General features: G+C 39.9%; 1 pseudogene; it reads right to left on the reverse strand.

The window, feature by feature from the left end:
- Positions 1-16330: 16330 nt before the first annotated feature.
- On the reverse strand, positions 16331-16595 carry Gm40810 (annotated as a pseudogene).
- Between the last annotated feature and the right edge of the window lie 389 nt (positions 16596-16984).

Genomic DNA, 16984 nt, shown 5'->3' on the forward strand with positions numbered 1-16984 from the left:
AGAAATATTTGATGTTTCTCATAAGCCAAGATATGACTTTTTCAATATCCTCACAAAAATATATTCTTAATTATAAGTACCACACACCCCAAATCTCAGGGATGACAAAAAAAAATCTTACTTCATTGCCTGTAGACAGTTTCATTGTTAGTACATTGTAATCTTTCATGGCAGACTGGCTCATAATGGGAAGTCCTGATGGTAGTGTTTTCCAATCCCCATTTCATTAAGCTTGACCTTTTTCTCTTTATGTTCATCACTTCCTTCCTTTCCTCAAGGCTAGATTCACAACTTAACTTAGTCAGTTCTGTCTACTACATTCTCTACTAGAGAGTGTAACTGTACTTGGAGAAGAGAGAGGTTCTTTGAAACTTTGTCGCATTATATTAAATATTTGATTTTTACTCTATCCTGAATGACAGACAAATTAATAAAAGAGAAGAATGGGATATAAACATTCAGAGGGAAGACATGGAAGTTGAAGAAACACTATTTGAGAAACAAAAGAAGACATATTGAGGGAAAGTCAAGAAAGCTTAATTGAGAATGAATATGATAACAATAGAGTAAATACATATATGCTAATTTAATAAAATGTTTATATATAGTTATTGTAATATTATATATTTATATTAGTTACATTATATATTTATATTATATACAATTATTATATTGTATATAATTATATTATATAATTATATGTTATTATTTATAACCTATTATATATAATTAGCTTATGATAAGAAAATATTTAGGTAAAGGGGGACATAACTATTTTATATGTCATATAGGATATTTTACTTTGTAGTGAAATTGCTTGATGATATTTATTAATTTTTATGCAAATTATGAATGAAACAAATTCATTCTTGGATGCTGAGTTAAATAATGCAAACTTTTTTCACTGTTTTGAACTTTATTAGATGTAGTGAAGTACAATACCCAAATAAAAAAAGTTATTGTAACCAGTAGTGAAGTATGTTACCCAAGTAAAAAAGTTATTGTAACCAGTGATCATTTTTATAGAGCTGAGATTATGTTCCACATTCTGTACAATGCCCCTCAAAATCTTCATATTTCAGTACCATCCTACATATAATGCTGAAATCCATTCTTATTATAGTCAATTCTTTGTTTATTATTCTAGACGCCACAAAACTGAAACTCTTAAGAGTGTTAACTTTCATTTGTTTTGACACATTTGATACATATGACATACTTACATTTTCTAAGATTTTCTCAACAAGCCTATGAAATATGCTAGGTTAATATGTCCATTGTTTAAAATGAGAAACTGAGTCTTAAAAGAAAATCAAATAACTTATACAAAGAGAATAAGATACTATTTCCCCTATGGACCAGATATCCTTTAAAAAGCATAGATATATTATGTATTTATAAGATATCTTCAATAATTCAAATTAAGTGTGGGGAAATAGCTGTCTGTACATGAAAGTATAGCCTTGCTCTGAAACCCCAAGGGTCTGCTCTGAGATTCACTTACTGAGGCCTGTGAAAGGCCACAAACAGAATCCAAATCTGCCACTCACAGCTCAAGTACTTTCTTATGTGCTGGATAATATGGTCTGTTCTAAAATAGAGCAGCCTGCATAGTAGCCTGTACCTGCTAATCAGCCTTGCCCTGTTCCAAGGCCTACTCAAAGTTCACAGCTTTCTGAGTCACTTGCTATATGGATTGCAGTAGCATCCCTAGTTGAGAAACATGTTATCACTAGAATCTAAATAAATCCACTAAGCATTATTCTTTATTCTTGATGATAGCATTAACTAGGAGCAATACCTTATTCTTTACCTGAGAAGGAATATATCTACACGCTCATGACAAAAAGAATCCTAAAAAAAAAAAAAAAAAAAAAAAAAGGAATCATCAAAGTAGTGGCCCTTGAACTTTCCTCTATTGTGCATGTGTCATCAAGGCATATAATCTCATTGTTACTTCTTACATGCTTGATCCAATCATATATTGGACCAGTGCAATAAGTTGTGTAAAGACAAATGATCAAGGTCCTAAGATGACTTTGAAATAAGTTATGATACAAGACTGGAGAGTTACAATACTCTTGAGGCAAAATAATAAGGGCCATATATCTGACATTGTCAGCTTAAATCAAATTGCTTTGGTGGATATTATAGACAGATACTTTGAAAAAGCATATAGTAGATCAATACTTCATACTACATACCAGGAGATGTGTTAAGCTGCTCAATTAAGGATACTGCATCTGGTATAGCAGCTGAGATTGGAATCACTGTTTGATGCATTTTAAATATTCAACTGTCATTATTTGTAACCCATCTGGCTTCTGAATAGGCCAAATATAAGAGTTAAAGGAACATGGGTTGGGAACCACCATCCTTCAAAGTTGCACTGAAGCCTTCTTATCCTCTAATGGAATGAGCGTGTGTCTTATCCTTCTAATGGAATTCTGTAATGAACAATAATTTCTCAAAATAATATGATTGTATGGTCTTCTGAGCCTATATATTTTAGAGAGTCACTTATATCTTATATGGTATTGTCTGTCCTATTCCTGGTGTTGAGATATATTCTCTAAGTTGAAATGTTTACAAGAATTCTCCAGACAATCCAACAATCCTTGTTACAACACTTATATATAAATTTTGATGGAAATGAGAAAAAATATCCAATGAAAATTAGGTAATAGGATCAAAAGATTGAGAGATGTAGAGATAGAGAAAGACAAAGACAATGAGAGACAACACAGAGACAATGAGAGACTGCTATTATGAAAGGGGCTTTTTACAAAAGTTACAATTGCACTTTTTTCCTGAGACCTGGGCTCTTAAGTTTTGCACAGTACTTGAGGTAAGATCACTTGCAGTGAAGTTAAAAGAATAGTTACATGCAATGCTCTAGAGGTGTTTCTAGGACTCTCTTTATGCTTTCTGTCTTTTATCGAATGTAGAACGAACTGAGAAGGGAAAATGGCAGCCTCCTCTCTATCATGAGGATGTTCTCACACAGGTGGCTGGATTCTAGGAATCATGCCACCCAACTACATGCAGCAATGCAGAAGGTGAAACACCAAGTTACCACAAAAGGGAGATCATACTTTCAGAGTGTAAAGAGGGTCAAAATGTTAGCATATCCAATCAGCAAGCCAAGCAGTAGCCAAATTAACATTCCGTATGTGGGGCTAGATAATCTTTGACACAAACACAGGCATAAACAATATATCATTTAAATGGTGACTCCATAATATAATCAATCAAAAGCCATCTAATTTGCCTCTCTTGTCTGCAAGAAGTAACCACTTCCTATATGATCCAGATTCCTCTCCAGTTCCTTCCATTTTAAGTGGTCATATAGAGAATAAGTATAACTTTGGCATGAAATAGGTATTTTTTAAAACTTTTTATAAGCCACTTAGATATGCACCCCTTCAGCTAAAACTCTGGAAACACAGAGTTTAAAGGAAAACTCAAAATGTAGCCCTAATTTTAGAAACTCATAAAGTCCTCTGATAATATGCAAAGATTTCCTTACAGTGAGAGAAAGATGAGGAAATCTATCTCTACCTGGCTTTCAGTCTTTTCCCTATGATGTGGTGAAGATAATGTGCTGAGATGGATAATGTGGACAGATAGAACAAGTGCAAACAAAAGCTAATTGGTAGGCCAAGAAGGGCACCAGGAACAGAGCTCCGGGTAAGGTCAGGTCAGATGTATACTAGAAAAGAACCCACTCTGACCTTAGAGCGATTCCAGAAGGACATTAACAGGAGATGGATTTATATGTTACAAGCAGAAACTAACAAGTCATTGGTCATACAAACACAACCTATTAGAATTGGCATGTTACCTTCCATAAAATGAAAATTCAAGGAGCCAATCTAGAATAATGTAATTGTATTAGCATTTTGAATATCATGCACTACCCTAGGTAAATACTAATGTATAAATGTATTCTTTTTGAAATAAATATCTGTCTTTAATGATCCTTACTGGTAATCGGCAGACTGTAAAATATAAATTAATCTTAGGATATATGCAGGACAAGGATTAAAGAAAGAAAGAATTTGTCTATAAACCCTCATAAGAGTAAATGATCTTTCAAGCTGTAAAATCTAATCAAGATCAAGGTGAGAGATGATTTCTAGAATTGTGTTTTACAAATAAACTTTAGAAGACTCGGGTACGAAAAAGATGGGAGGTCAACGAAGATCTGACTCAACTGAATCCAGAACAGACCCTGAACTAGGCTGTTCACTGTGGCTATGTCTCAGCTGCTCCGTGAGGCTCATTATTTTTCTAAGCGTTTAGGAAATAAAATCTACACAAAAAGAAAGCACACAAAGAAAATGGGTTAGTTGAAGAATTTTAAATAAGCCACAAACTACAGTAACCTCAACAAACTGGCTTCAGTCTCTAGAGAGTCTGTATTTGTATCATTTACATCTAAAAATTCTTCTCATAGCAAGATCATCATATTGTGTATTCAAATGTCAACTGTCATTTCAATGTTTGCAAGATCAAATATCTCCCTAAAAAGAGCTGGAGGGACATGTGGTACAAGCCTCCCAGTGAACTTTGAACAAGGAGGATATGCTCACCGTTACTTAATCCACACAATACCAGTAGGCAACAGGAGGAAAGATTGAATCCTACCATGGGACTCTGTATAGATTTTTAAAGCTGGATTTCAGAGCTGAGAATGAGAGGTAGTTCTGACTCCAGGAACAAAAGGATACTTTAGGACTCCAGTCAGAAGATCTCATGCACAACTTATGTTGATATTTTCTTTTATTAAAAAATGTTTAGTTGTAAGTGAGTGTGTGTGTGTGTGTGTGTGAGAGAGAGAGAGAGAGAGAGAGAGAGAGAGAGAGAGAGAGAGAGAGAGGAGATGAATGGTGTGTGTGTATGTGTGTATGTATTCCATGTGAGTATGGATACATATGAACAATGTAGACAGTAACAAGAAGTGGTAGGTCCCTCCTACGTGGGTGCTCAGAGTCAAAATTAAGTCCTCAGCAAGAGCAGCAGATACACTTAGGCCGAATCATCTCTCAGAGCTGAGGTTGAGAAATCCAACCTTCACTATTAATTTTTGGATTTCAACTGGTTTTTCTACCTGACTGTGGTGATCTGAGGCATGCTATTTAAAACTTCTAGACCTTGTTTTGCTTTCATATAAAAAGTGGATCTGAAGAGTAATATGTATATGATTGTTAAGTAGGCTTAATAAAATCATAAATCAAGATAATTAATCATTTGCCAGTCTTCCACTAGTCTTTGAGTGCTCAGTAGGAATTTTCTTCTAAAAAGCAAATAGAACTCTCCACTCTAAAATATCGAACAATGCTACCTTAATCAGGAAGACATGGCTTCCATGTTCCCATATCCCCTCAGTAGAAATTCTCCCATTGGTTTGTTAAAGTTTCCTGGACACTCACACTATCCAGCTCCTCTTTGTAGCTGCTTTTCCTCTGACTTAGAGGTGAGTTTAAGAAGACTTTAATTTCAAGTTTGTCCTAGTTTCCTTGCTTGATAAATTTTCCGGAGCTGTGTGATGTTTCAGATGTTTCAGTTCATCTCTTTGAAAATGTACTATATCATTTCTGGATTCAGTAACTATTACCTCATTTATCTGATTGAAGTACTTTGTTTCCATTTAAAGCTATATTTTTAAGTTGGAAAATATTTTACTAAATATCTTTCTCTAAACCTAAATTGTGTTAATTACCTGAAGTTATTTTAATGAAACAACATAAATGAATGCCATGAATAAATCAATTTATCAAAAGTTTTGGATAGCAGAAATTTGATATTCGGAAGGGGTCTGTGCTCCCATATAACAATCACTACATGGAACTCCTTTGCATGTGTGTGTGTGTGTGTGTGTGTGTGTGTGTGTACGTTGTGTGTTGTTTCCCATTGCCTTTTCATTTAGAGCAACAACGCTGATCCATAGTAAATTACCACATTTCTAAACTCTAATTACCTCTGCTAAATTACCTTGATTCAAAATAAGATATCATCGAAAACTACCAATCATGAGGGCTTATATAGCTGGTGGCTAATTTCCCTGCAAAGCCTTAACTTTTTCAAGGGAGTTAGGTGTGCCCACCTTTTCTTTTCATACTGTACAGATATGTTCTCTGTGTTTGCTTCTTTGTCTACCTTGGAGAGTCAGATTATTTGACGTTTGCATACTTAGAGTAGTGGCACTGTAAAAGAAAACTTGCTTTGTAGCAACTTTATTCAGTATCTGTACACCTGAGCTAAATCTTTCATATTAAACTGCCTGCAAACGTTGAGTAAATTATACACCTAGACACCTCATGTAATATATCAGGTAAAACAATATAAACTCCTGCTGGTCTTCTAGCCATATGAGCTAAAAATGTCCCTGGGAATGCACAGAGAAGCCACTTGAACTACAGAAGCTTCCATTCTCTACTGAGAGTAGATTTATATTCACAGGAAAATATGCAACATTGACCTAGAAGCTAATTAGAGGACACTTTCTTTCTAAAATGACTCAGTTTAGGATTAAGAAAATGTGTCCACAGTAAGAATTGAGTTAAAATAAGATCCTGTGCCCAATCAAAAACAATCCTGCTGACTGCAAATTCACTGGTCCATAGTGGGTATTTCTTTGATTCTGAAAACAGAACAAAACAAAACAACCTTGTCGTTCCTCTTTATCAACTTTGAGATTTCTCACATTGCCTGGTATGGGCTCCCATTATTTATTGCAATGAATGTTAAACCTTGTATTTCCTTCACAATCCTAATAAAGAAAAATGATGTAATAGAGGAAATTTCATTCAAATTTCTATTCAAGTGCTTGAGAGCTCACAAAGACAACAACAACAACAACAACAACAACAACAACAACACATCAGTACTCATACAGGAAAAAAAAATCAGTAATGTTTCCTTTGTCATGGTAACAGTATATGGGTTTGTTGTAATGTTATCAACTACATAAATAGTGAGGAAGCAAATGTCTGTCCCAATATATAAACTGATAAGTAAAAGTTAATGCAAATACATCATTAAAGAGTATGTCCATCTTTCTATGACCCTAACTTGTTCTTTCTTGATTGGGTTAAGGAAACCAATAGAAGCTCGGTTTCTTGACTTTTGTAATTCAGTGGAGGACAGAATTCTCATGAACTCTCAGGAGAGAAGGCAGATGTTCTGTTGTTCTCAGGAGTATGTTATTCTCTTTTGTTTTCCAAAACAGTGCCATGTATTGGATTAACTATATGTGACCTCATCATTTGGAGCAAAGAGCCCGTGGATTTGTAACTAATAGAAAATGTCTGATGATGGTGAATGAAAAAGAGAAAAACAGAGCCATAGCTCTGCTGTCTGTATGCCTAAGAATAATCTGAAGACTTATGGAACAGCTGATCCCATTTTCTAGGCAAGGCTGAGGTTTCTTACATCTAACAAGTACCAGGTGATGCTGAAATTCTTAGACTATAACCCGTGAACTTTTTCACAGTGGAGTAAGAAAAGGTGCACATAAATTTGAGTGATCATTGAAATGAAAACGTCAAAGAGCTTATGTATCAAATATATCAATTTTGCTCATGACCAGAGCTATCTGCTGAATTCAGCTTTGTAGAAGTCACTCTATTGGTCCTGACTGAGAATCCAGATGTTCCTGATCCTAATCAGCCTTATGTTGTAGCCAGATATATTCTTGAGGCCAGACTTCTCATCTCCTTTGTCTTTGGACATTCACTCTTAAATGTGTGTTCGTAAAATCTCTTTTCCTACCTGTAGGATTATATGTAAAATAATTCCTCTGATTCTTTCTATGTTCATAAGTCAGAAGATATCTTTCTGAGAGCCTCTTTAGTACTGTTTAATAGGGAAGGAGACAGTAGGACTGTTTAGGCATCTGAGAAATGGAGGATCCTAACTTCACTGGGCTGAACTTTATGACCACAGATGACCTAACCATGGGGGAGTGGGAAGAGGGTCATTGTAACAAGTATGTCAAGGATACTAACTTTTATGTCATGGTAAAAGTCTTCAAAGTCATACACATGGCTGTACTCCATCATCTTTATTACTTTTACTGACCTCAAAAACATCTTCTTCCCTTTTTTTTAGCCATTATTTTTTACATATATTTTTATTAGATATTTTCTTTATTTGTATTTCAAATGGTATCTCCATTCCTAGTTTTCCATCCTAAAACCCCCATTCCCTTCCCCTCCCCATGCTCCCCAACCCACCTACTCTCATTCCCACTCAAAAACATCGTCTATGAAACATCTTCATAACATTAGCTTCTGCCACTTTAAAAGTGCTCCCAACTCTCAGTTCAACCTGATGGATGATATCACATGGAGTTTATCTTTAGTTACTAATCTATCTTTATCTTGTTTCTTTCTTTCATTTTAAACTGTATCTGGGTTTATTAAAGATACTTTTCATAAATAATTATGGTAGTTTAGGCAGGACCTGGGAATACAATCAACAATATACAAGAACTTCCAAATTTCCTTCTTGTATAGACTACCAAAATCAGAAAGCCACTATAAAACCCAAACGAAGTCTTCATTCAATGGTTTGAAAGGGGAATCAGCTTAAGTGAGGGTTGACATTTCATATTAAGGATGTTTTTTAACAACATTTCACAAGTCGACCCTGACTTTCAGGAAATGAAAATGGCAGAATTATCAATCTGAAACTCTACAGTCTTTTATAAATGGAACCATCGCTCTTATGAGAACACTCAATGAAGTCACTACAAAGTCTACATCGCCCAATAGACTGGAAAACCAATTTTGGGGTCCAGGTTCCAGGAGGTCTCTGGTTTTAAGGGAATTAAGTCTACATTGATGATACAAGGGGAAGAGGATATAACAGAAAATTTAGTTTTCCCAGACCACAAGGCGTTTTGTGCCATGGTGGCCAACCTATGTCAAGACTAGTATGTCTCTCCTGGGAGCCAACAGGAGCCTTTCAGGAGCCTTCCCCTATTTGGGAAAGAGGTGTTCTGTTATTAGACGCGTTCTCACGCCCGGCCAGGAAGAACACCACAGACCAGAATCTTCTGCGGCAAAACTTTATTGCTTACATCTTCAGGAGCAGGAGTGCAAGAAGCAAGAGAGAGAGAAAACGAAACCCCGTCCCTTTTTTAGGAGAGTTATATTTCGCCTAGGACGTGTCACTCCCTGATTGGCTGCAGCCCATCGGCCGAGTTGACGTCACGGGGAAGGCAGAGCACATGGAGTGGAGAACCACCCTCGGCATATGCGCAGATTATTTGTTTACCACTTAGAACACAGCTGTCAGCGCCATCTTGTAACGGCGAATGTGGGCGCGGCTCCCAACATCTCCCCCTTTCCTTTTAATAAGAGCAAATAGGCCACCCATATTAATGAGAGTGGAGATAGAGGTCAAATCCCCAGTGTGTAGGTAAAGGAGCCATGTACAGGATTAGCTCTTAGGCTCACAGGCTTTTACCCAGAGCAACCCTGACCTGCTCCCGTGTCGTTTTGCCTGGGGGAAGGGAACTAGGACACTGAACCTTCATGAAAGATGACATGTCTCCCTAGAATAGGCTCATATATGCCGCAGAGCCTTTCCATTGCAGTGCTTAGCCGTGCAACTCTCTCGGGCTGCTGAAGCACACTCACTCTATCCCGTGCAATGAGTCTAGCCTCGTGAGATGTAAGAGCTGAGTGGTCAGCGACCTATTGCCTAAGCATAGATATATCAGGGGAAGCTCCATGTTCTAGTCCTGCAAGCGCCTGGGCAATAACCACCTTGTCTCTCCTAGTTTGGGCCTTAAGCTTACAGACCAATCAAAGAAGCAACACTAATCCACAGCAAAGTGTATCTCCAAATAATATTAATCCCACCCATTCTTTAAAGAAAGAAAATGCTGAGGAGATCTAATTGGGTAATCCTTTGGTCAGGGACAGGTCCAAGCGCGTGGAGTTGACCTGAAGTCTCAATTCCCGAAGGATCTGTTCAAATTCAGCCGTCCAATTCTGTAACATATACTGAAAAAGACTTTTTGACAAATTAGCTGTCCTAGTAAATTTAACATACTGAATGGAAATAACACACAATCTCGGAAACTTTTGTTTACACCCCAGCTGAGCTATTTGCCATAATACATCTAGTTGTATCTGGACAAGATCTATGAGTTGATTAACCAGCATGAGACCTCTCTGTATCTTGACATTAGCTGAGGCCTGTTCATCTATGACTGTAGTCACTGAGGCTGACAAAGTGTTAATGGTGTCAGTTGTCTGGACCTGTCCAGACAGAGCCAAGGCTGTCTGAATCAAGGCTAAACCCAGTTCCCAGTTAGTGGTAAAAAAGCAGGAGAATACTTGAGCATTATACATCACCGTCATTGGGAGTGGAAATGTCGACATTATCCCCCAACGCTGCTCTCTCTTTATTATTGACGCCCTGGACATCACCAAGACGAGGGACATCAGTATTCCCTTGGTCAGTCTGGATTTTTCGGGTGAGTCTTTCTGGTATCCAAAATGGGTTGTCTTCATTCTGTGGGAAAACACAGATAGCTCCCCTGGATCTTATCAAAATAGGATCCGGGCCATACCATTTATTATCAAGGACATTTTTCCATTTAACCATCTCATTGGGCCTATCTGGCTCTGAACAATGACGTTCAGCCGCAGTATGGCCATGAGCATCAATATTTAAAAAATTGAGTGTAAAGAGTGCCAAAGACACAGACACTCTTGGTGCTCGGGGTAAAATCTCTTCAATTCCCCTCTTCTGTTTTATAAGATAGGCTTTGAGGGTGCGATGCGCACGCTCAACAATACCCTGTCCTTGAGGGTTGTATGGAAGTCCAGTCAGGTGGGTCACGTCCATCTGACGGCAGAACTGTTGGAATTTTTGAGACGTATAAGCTGGTCCATTATCAGTCTTAAGGAGTTTGGGTTTCCCCCAAGCACTCCATGCCTCAAGACAATGTTGAATCACATGTGAGGCCTTTTCTCCGGTTAACGGAGAAGCAAACATGATGCCAGAACATGTGTCAATGGACACATGGAGATATTGAAGTTTTCCAAAGGAAGAAACATGTGTAACATCCATTTGCCAGACCTGTAGAGGTCGAATACCGCGTGGGTTAATTCCCACATGAGGAACTGGCAAGAACTCACAGCAGCTTTGACATTGAGTAACAATGTCACGGGCTTCTTTTCTTGTCAAGGAGAAACGACTGCGTAATGTTTCAGCCGTCACATGAAAATTGTTATGAAAATTTTTTGCAGCCTCTACCGGGGATGATAGGGCAGCAGCCACCACTTTAGTGGCCTTATCTGCCAAATCATTTCCCAGAGCCATGGGGCCAGGTAGGCCTGAATGGGCTCTAACATGAGTAATATAAACAGGAAATCTTCTAGATAACAAAACTAATTGTATTTGCTGAAAAATATTGGCAACTCTACTGGAAGGCTTAATCACTCCAGCCACTTCTAAAAGATTTACTGCATTAACCACATAACAGGAATCTGACACAATATTAAGGGGTTCTAAAAAGGTTTTTAAAACTTCTAAAACCACTAAACATTCTACCACTTGAGGTGAATTTTCATTATATTGTTTGGATACCACTTTACCATTAGCCACATAGGCACCTATGCCAGTTTTTGATCCATCAGTATATACCACAATCCCATTTTTAAGTGGGTTTCTTACTGTTATTTGTGGAAAAACAACAGATTGATTTTGGGCAAACTGTAAGATTGGATGCTTTGGATAATGGTTATCTATTTGTCCTGAAAAGGAGGTAACTAAAACTGCCCAATCATTAGATGTGGCTGCCAAGGTTTGAACCTGTGCAGCGGTATAAGGTACAATTAAAAGATATGGACTTCGCCCAAAGTGGGTGATTGCTGCTTTTAGACCTTTAAGGGCAAGCTGTGCAATTGCATCAGGATACCAATCTATTATTTTAGCTGGGGATACGTTTGGATGGATCCACAACAATGGCCCATTCTGCCACAAAACTGCGGTTGGCAATTGTGCTGTCTTAAAGACACACAAACTGAAAGGCTGCGAATCCTCAATACGTTGTAATTGTGCATTCTGTAAGGCTTTTTCCACCTTTTGTAAGGCCTGGTTAGCAGCTAGAGTAAGAGTCCTAGGGGAGGAGATATGAGGATCTCCTTCTAAAATACTAAACAAAGGCCTTAACTCAGCAGAAGGAATCTTTAAAAAAGGTCTAAGCCAATTAATATCTCCCAACAGCTTTTGAAAATCATTTAAGGTATGGAGGTGATCTCTTCTTATCTCTACCTTTTGGGGCACAATCTTATCTGGGGACACCACAGAGCCCAAGAATTGTCCTGTATCAGAAATTTGGACCTTTTCTGTGGCTATCTGTAAACCCCACTGACTTAAAGTTTTAAGTAGAAAAGGATATGCCTTTTGTAGCATGGTAAGGTCTTTATGGCACAGGAGGATGTCATCCATGTAAAGGAGCAAAATTAAAGAGGGGAATTGTTCCCTCACTGGCAAAAGAGCTTCTTGTACATAAAGTTGACACATAGTAGGACTATTGGACATTCCCTGTGGTAAGACCTTCCATTGATACCTCTTATCAGGTTCCATGTGATTAATAGAGGGGATGGTAAAGGCAAATCTGGGCCTATCCCTTGGACACAAAGGTATAGAAAAGAAACAATCTTTAATATCTATAATAATTAAATTCCAGCCACGTGGTAAGGCGGAAAGTACAGGGAGACCCCTCTGTACTGGGCCAAATAAGTTCATTTGCTCATTAATGGCTCTGAGGTCATGGAGCAGTCTCCACTTTCCTGACTTTTTCTTAATTACAAAAATTGGAGTATTCCAAGGTGAGGTAGAGGGTTCAATATGGCCTAATTTTAATTGTTCCTCTACCAGTTGAATCACAGCTTCTAGTTTTTCAGAGGATAGGTGCCATTGAGGAACCCACACTGGGTCCCCTGTTTTCCATGGTATGGGTCGTGCTGCCCCAATGGCCGCTAAGGAAAACCCAGACCCTGTCTGTCTTGGTTTCCATTAGGTGAGATGGGCTCTATCCTTCCCTGTTCTTGATGTCCTAACCCTTTTCCTTCTTTATAACCCATCTTTGCCATGATATTTTTTGCTTTAGCTGAATACCCTCCCGATGGGGCGTTTTCATTGGACAAAATAAGGCCCAAATGCTGCATAATATCCCTTCCCCAGAGGTTAACCGGGAGTGGGAGCACATAAGGTATGAATTTCCCTTGCTGTCCTTCAGAGGATTCCCACGTCAAGGCAACGGAGCTTATAGTGGGACATGATTGATATCCTAGGCCCTGTAATGAATGAGATGACTCTGTGGTGGGCCATGCTTTGGGCCACCAATGTGTAGAGATTATACTTTTATCTGCTCCGGTATCAAGGATGCCTTCAAACTCTTTTCCATTAATCTTAAGGCGGAGCTTAGGTCTATCATTTAAAGATACAACCAAATAGGCAGAATCATTTCCTGAGGAGCCCATTTTCTTTATCTCAGGTCCTGCAGATTTCTCCCTGGTATTATCAGGGAGGAGCAGCAGCTGAGCTATCCTATCTCCTTTACTAATAGAAAAAACGCCCTTAGGGCTTGAGCACAGGACCTGTATTTCAGGGGAATGTTGACAATCCATAACTCCAGGGTGGACTACTAAGCCCTGCAAGGTGAGTGAACCCCGGCCGAGAATAAGGCCCATGGTTCCCAGGGGCAAGGATGGTATAGGCTCCACCGGCACCGGCTGAATACTCATTTGAGGCATTAATAGGAAGTCGGAGGCGGCACGCAGGTCCACCCTTGTGGGTCTTCCTGGGTCGCCTCTCTGACTGCTTCCTGGGTCCTGACAAACCGGTTCCCATATCTTTGAGGGCCCTGGGACCGAGGGCCCGATGACCCGTTTTTTGGCACATCAGTTGATTGACTATCAGGTGGGGGAAGGACTCTGCCCTTTATATCCCTCACAGAGCGACACTGGTCAGCTCTATGATAACCCTTGCCACACTTAGAGCAAAGAGTGAGAGTCCCTCCCTGTTTATCTGGAGCTCTGCAATCTTTCTTAAAATGCCCAGGCTTTCCGCAATTAAAACATGTCCTCTGATCATTTCTGCTCATGGAGCGGTTCTGAGATTGGAGGATGGCGGCCGCTAAGCCTGCATTGGTGAGAGGTCCCCCAAGCTCTCGACAGACCCTGAGCCAGTCTTGTAAGCCTTTGTTCTTTCTTGGGGCTATGGCCGCTCGGCACTCCTTTGTGGCTTGCTCATAGATTAGCTGTTCTACCAGAGGCGCGGCTTGCTCTGAATCTCCAAAAATACGCTCTGCTGCCTCTGTCATTCTGGCCACAAAATCTGAGAAGGACTCCTGAGGTCCCTGGACAACTTTTGTTAATTGACCAGTGGTTTCACCTGCTCGGGAGAGCGCCTTCCAGGCCCTAATAGCCGTGGAGGAAACTTGGGCATAAGCTCCCCAATGGTAGTTTGTTTGATCAGCAGAATAAGCTCCCTGACCCGTTAACAAGTCAAAAGTCCAATCTCTCTGCTCTGGAGTCAAAGCAGCTGCGTTTGCTCGGGCCTGCGCTTGTGCAGCTTCGTGCCAAAGCGCTCTCCATTCCATATATTTGCCCATACTAGGGAGAGCGGCTTTTACAACCGTTTGCCAGTCGGCAGGAGTTAGTGCCATGCCGGCAAGCCTGTCTAACTGCACCAAGGTAAAATTAGCATTGGTTCCGTATTTACGGACCGACTCGGCAATTTCTTTAATTTGTAAGTATTCTACCGGAGCGTGGACACGCCCACCCTCGGCTCCTTCAAAGACCGGAAATGCCTGTTGTATTTTCCTTTGTTCCTCTCTGGGAATGAATGAGTCTGCGCACTGCCTCTCTGCGCAGGGCTGACGCACTACGCAGGGCGGGGACTCCGCATAGGGCGGACCTTGAAGCCGACTGCCCTGAGGCCAATCAGCAAACTGGCCTTCGCCAGCCGCTTTTGGCTTCCTTAACTGATTAGCTAGCACTTTACCTGGCTGGTACCCTTTTTTCTCATAATGAGCTGCTTCTTCCTCCCAGTCTGTTTCTTCAGAGGAGAATTCATCATCTGATTCAGAGCTACCAAGAGCTGGCTCCCCGAGCCCATCCAGCGATGAGCACAGGCTCCTTTTCCTAGAGACCTCCGCTAATTGATCTTTCTTCTTTTCCCTTTTTCCTCTTTTTCTTCTAATCTCTCTCCAGGTATTCCTACCTAACCTTAACTTTTCCTCGGGTTCAAGACCCTTGGAAAGGCCTGTATACTTATTTTGTGTACCATATTTCCTCTTTGTTCCTACTCTCTCTCCCCGCTTTACTTCTGATAGATTGTCCTGAATTTCATCTAGAATCCGCCCTGCCTTAACCACTTGATAACATGTGAAAAGGAACAAAAGGGCTTCTAACACTAGAAAAAATTCAAGGCCAAACATTTTCCACTTTACTTCTGATAGACTGTCTTGAATTTCCTTAGAAAGTTCAAGGCCAGGCTTACCTCGTAAAGCTGTACTCACTGGTACTCTCGTTCCCCAGCTGAAAAGTTCTGAATTCATACAGTTGAATCCTTCTTAACAGTCTGCTTTACGGGAACCTTTATTACCGCGACCCGCAGTTCTGGTTCTGGAATGAGGGATCTTCCTTGTACCGGTGATGGTAAACTCTCGTCCCGAGTTTTTTCTCGTCCCGGAATTCGGCACCAATTGTTATTAGACGCGTTCTCACGCCCGGCCAGGAAGAACACCACAGACCAGAATCTTCTGTGGCAAAACTTTATTGCTTACATCTTCAGGAGCAGGAGTGCAAGAAGCAAGAGAGAGAGAAAACGAAACCCCGTCCCTTTTTTAGGAGAGTTATATTTCGCCTAGGACGTGTCACTCCCTGATTGGCTGCAGCCCATCGGCCGAGTTGACGTCACGGGGAAGGCAGAGCACATGGAGTGGAGAACCACCCTCGGCATATGCGCAGATTATTTGTTTACCACTTAGAACACAGCTGTCAGCGCCATCTTGTAACGGCGAATGTGGGCGCGGCTCCCAACAGTGTTCTGTCCTCAATCCAGCTTGGTAAAGATTTTGTTAGTGACACATGATCCCCCCACTCCCCAACAATGAAGTGTTCTGTGTGCTAACAATATAGTTTTAAAAAAGTAAAACAACATTCTGCATTTTTATAAAACTTGATAAAAATAGTATTTCAAACCCTGTCTCAAAAAAAAACCACACACACAAAAATAGTATTTCAAACAGTACAGTCATCTGAAGTACACAGTTATCAAAAATGCACACATGTCACTTGGCAGCCTCAGCACCTTCATCTTTCTGTGCCTGGTCTGTTTTGGCAGGATTGTTCTCATCCTTACTGATGTCTACTTTCCCTCTCTTCTCCTTGGGTACCTTCTCTCCCTTCTTTGCAGGGACCTTTTTAGGCTTGGGCTCTAGCTTTGTAGGGGCAGATTTGGCAGACAACCTTGTAGCTAGATCTTCTCTGTGGCCCATTCTTCACCTTGGCTTTGTCTCCTTTAGTGTCGCCTTCAGCCTTTCTTTTGGGCAGGGGACATTAGCACTGAACACGGGTATTCAAAGGTGTGCAAGTTTAGTCTGGCTGGGGTTTGTTCTTGCTGCTTCTTCCATCTTGTTTCTTTCTTAGAGAGAAAATGTAAACTCTCTAAGTAGGAGCTTATACCCAGGAATCGACTGTCATAGCATATTGCAAAGTTCTACTGACACGAGGCTCTGGGATCCTAAGTTTGTTATGAGCCATCAGAACTGTTATTCTGAAATAAATACATATGCACTGTATATCTTATATTCATTTACAATTTTAATAAGATTACTGGCACTAGGTACCCACAATAGCTTCACCCACCGTATTCCTCACAGCATTCTCTCCATCAGTTGCTCCTATTACTTTTCATTTTAGGTGTAAATTGACTTGAAGTAGAG

Source organism: Mus musculus, chromosome 10 (assembly GCF_000001635.26).
Source record: "Mus musculus strain C57BL/6J chromosome 10, GRCm38.p6 C57BL/6J".
NCBI classification, from domain to species: domain Eukaryota; kingdom Metazoa; phylum Chordata; class Mammalia; order Rodentia; family Muridae; genus Mus; species Mus musculus.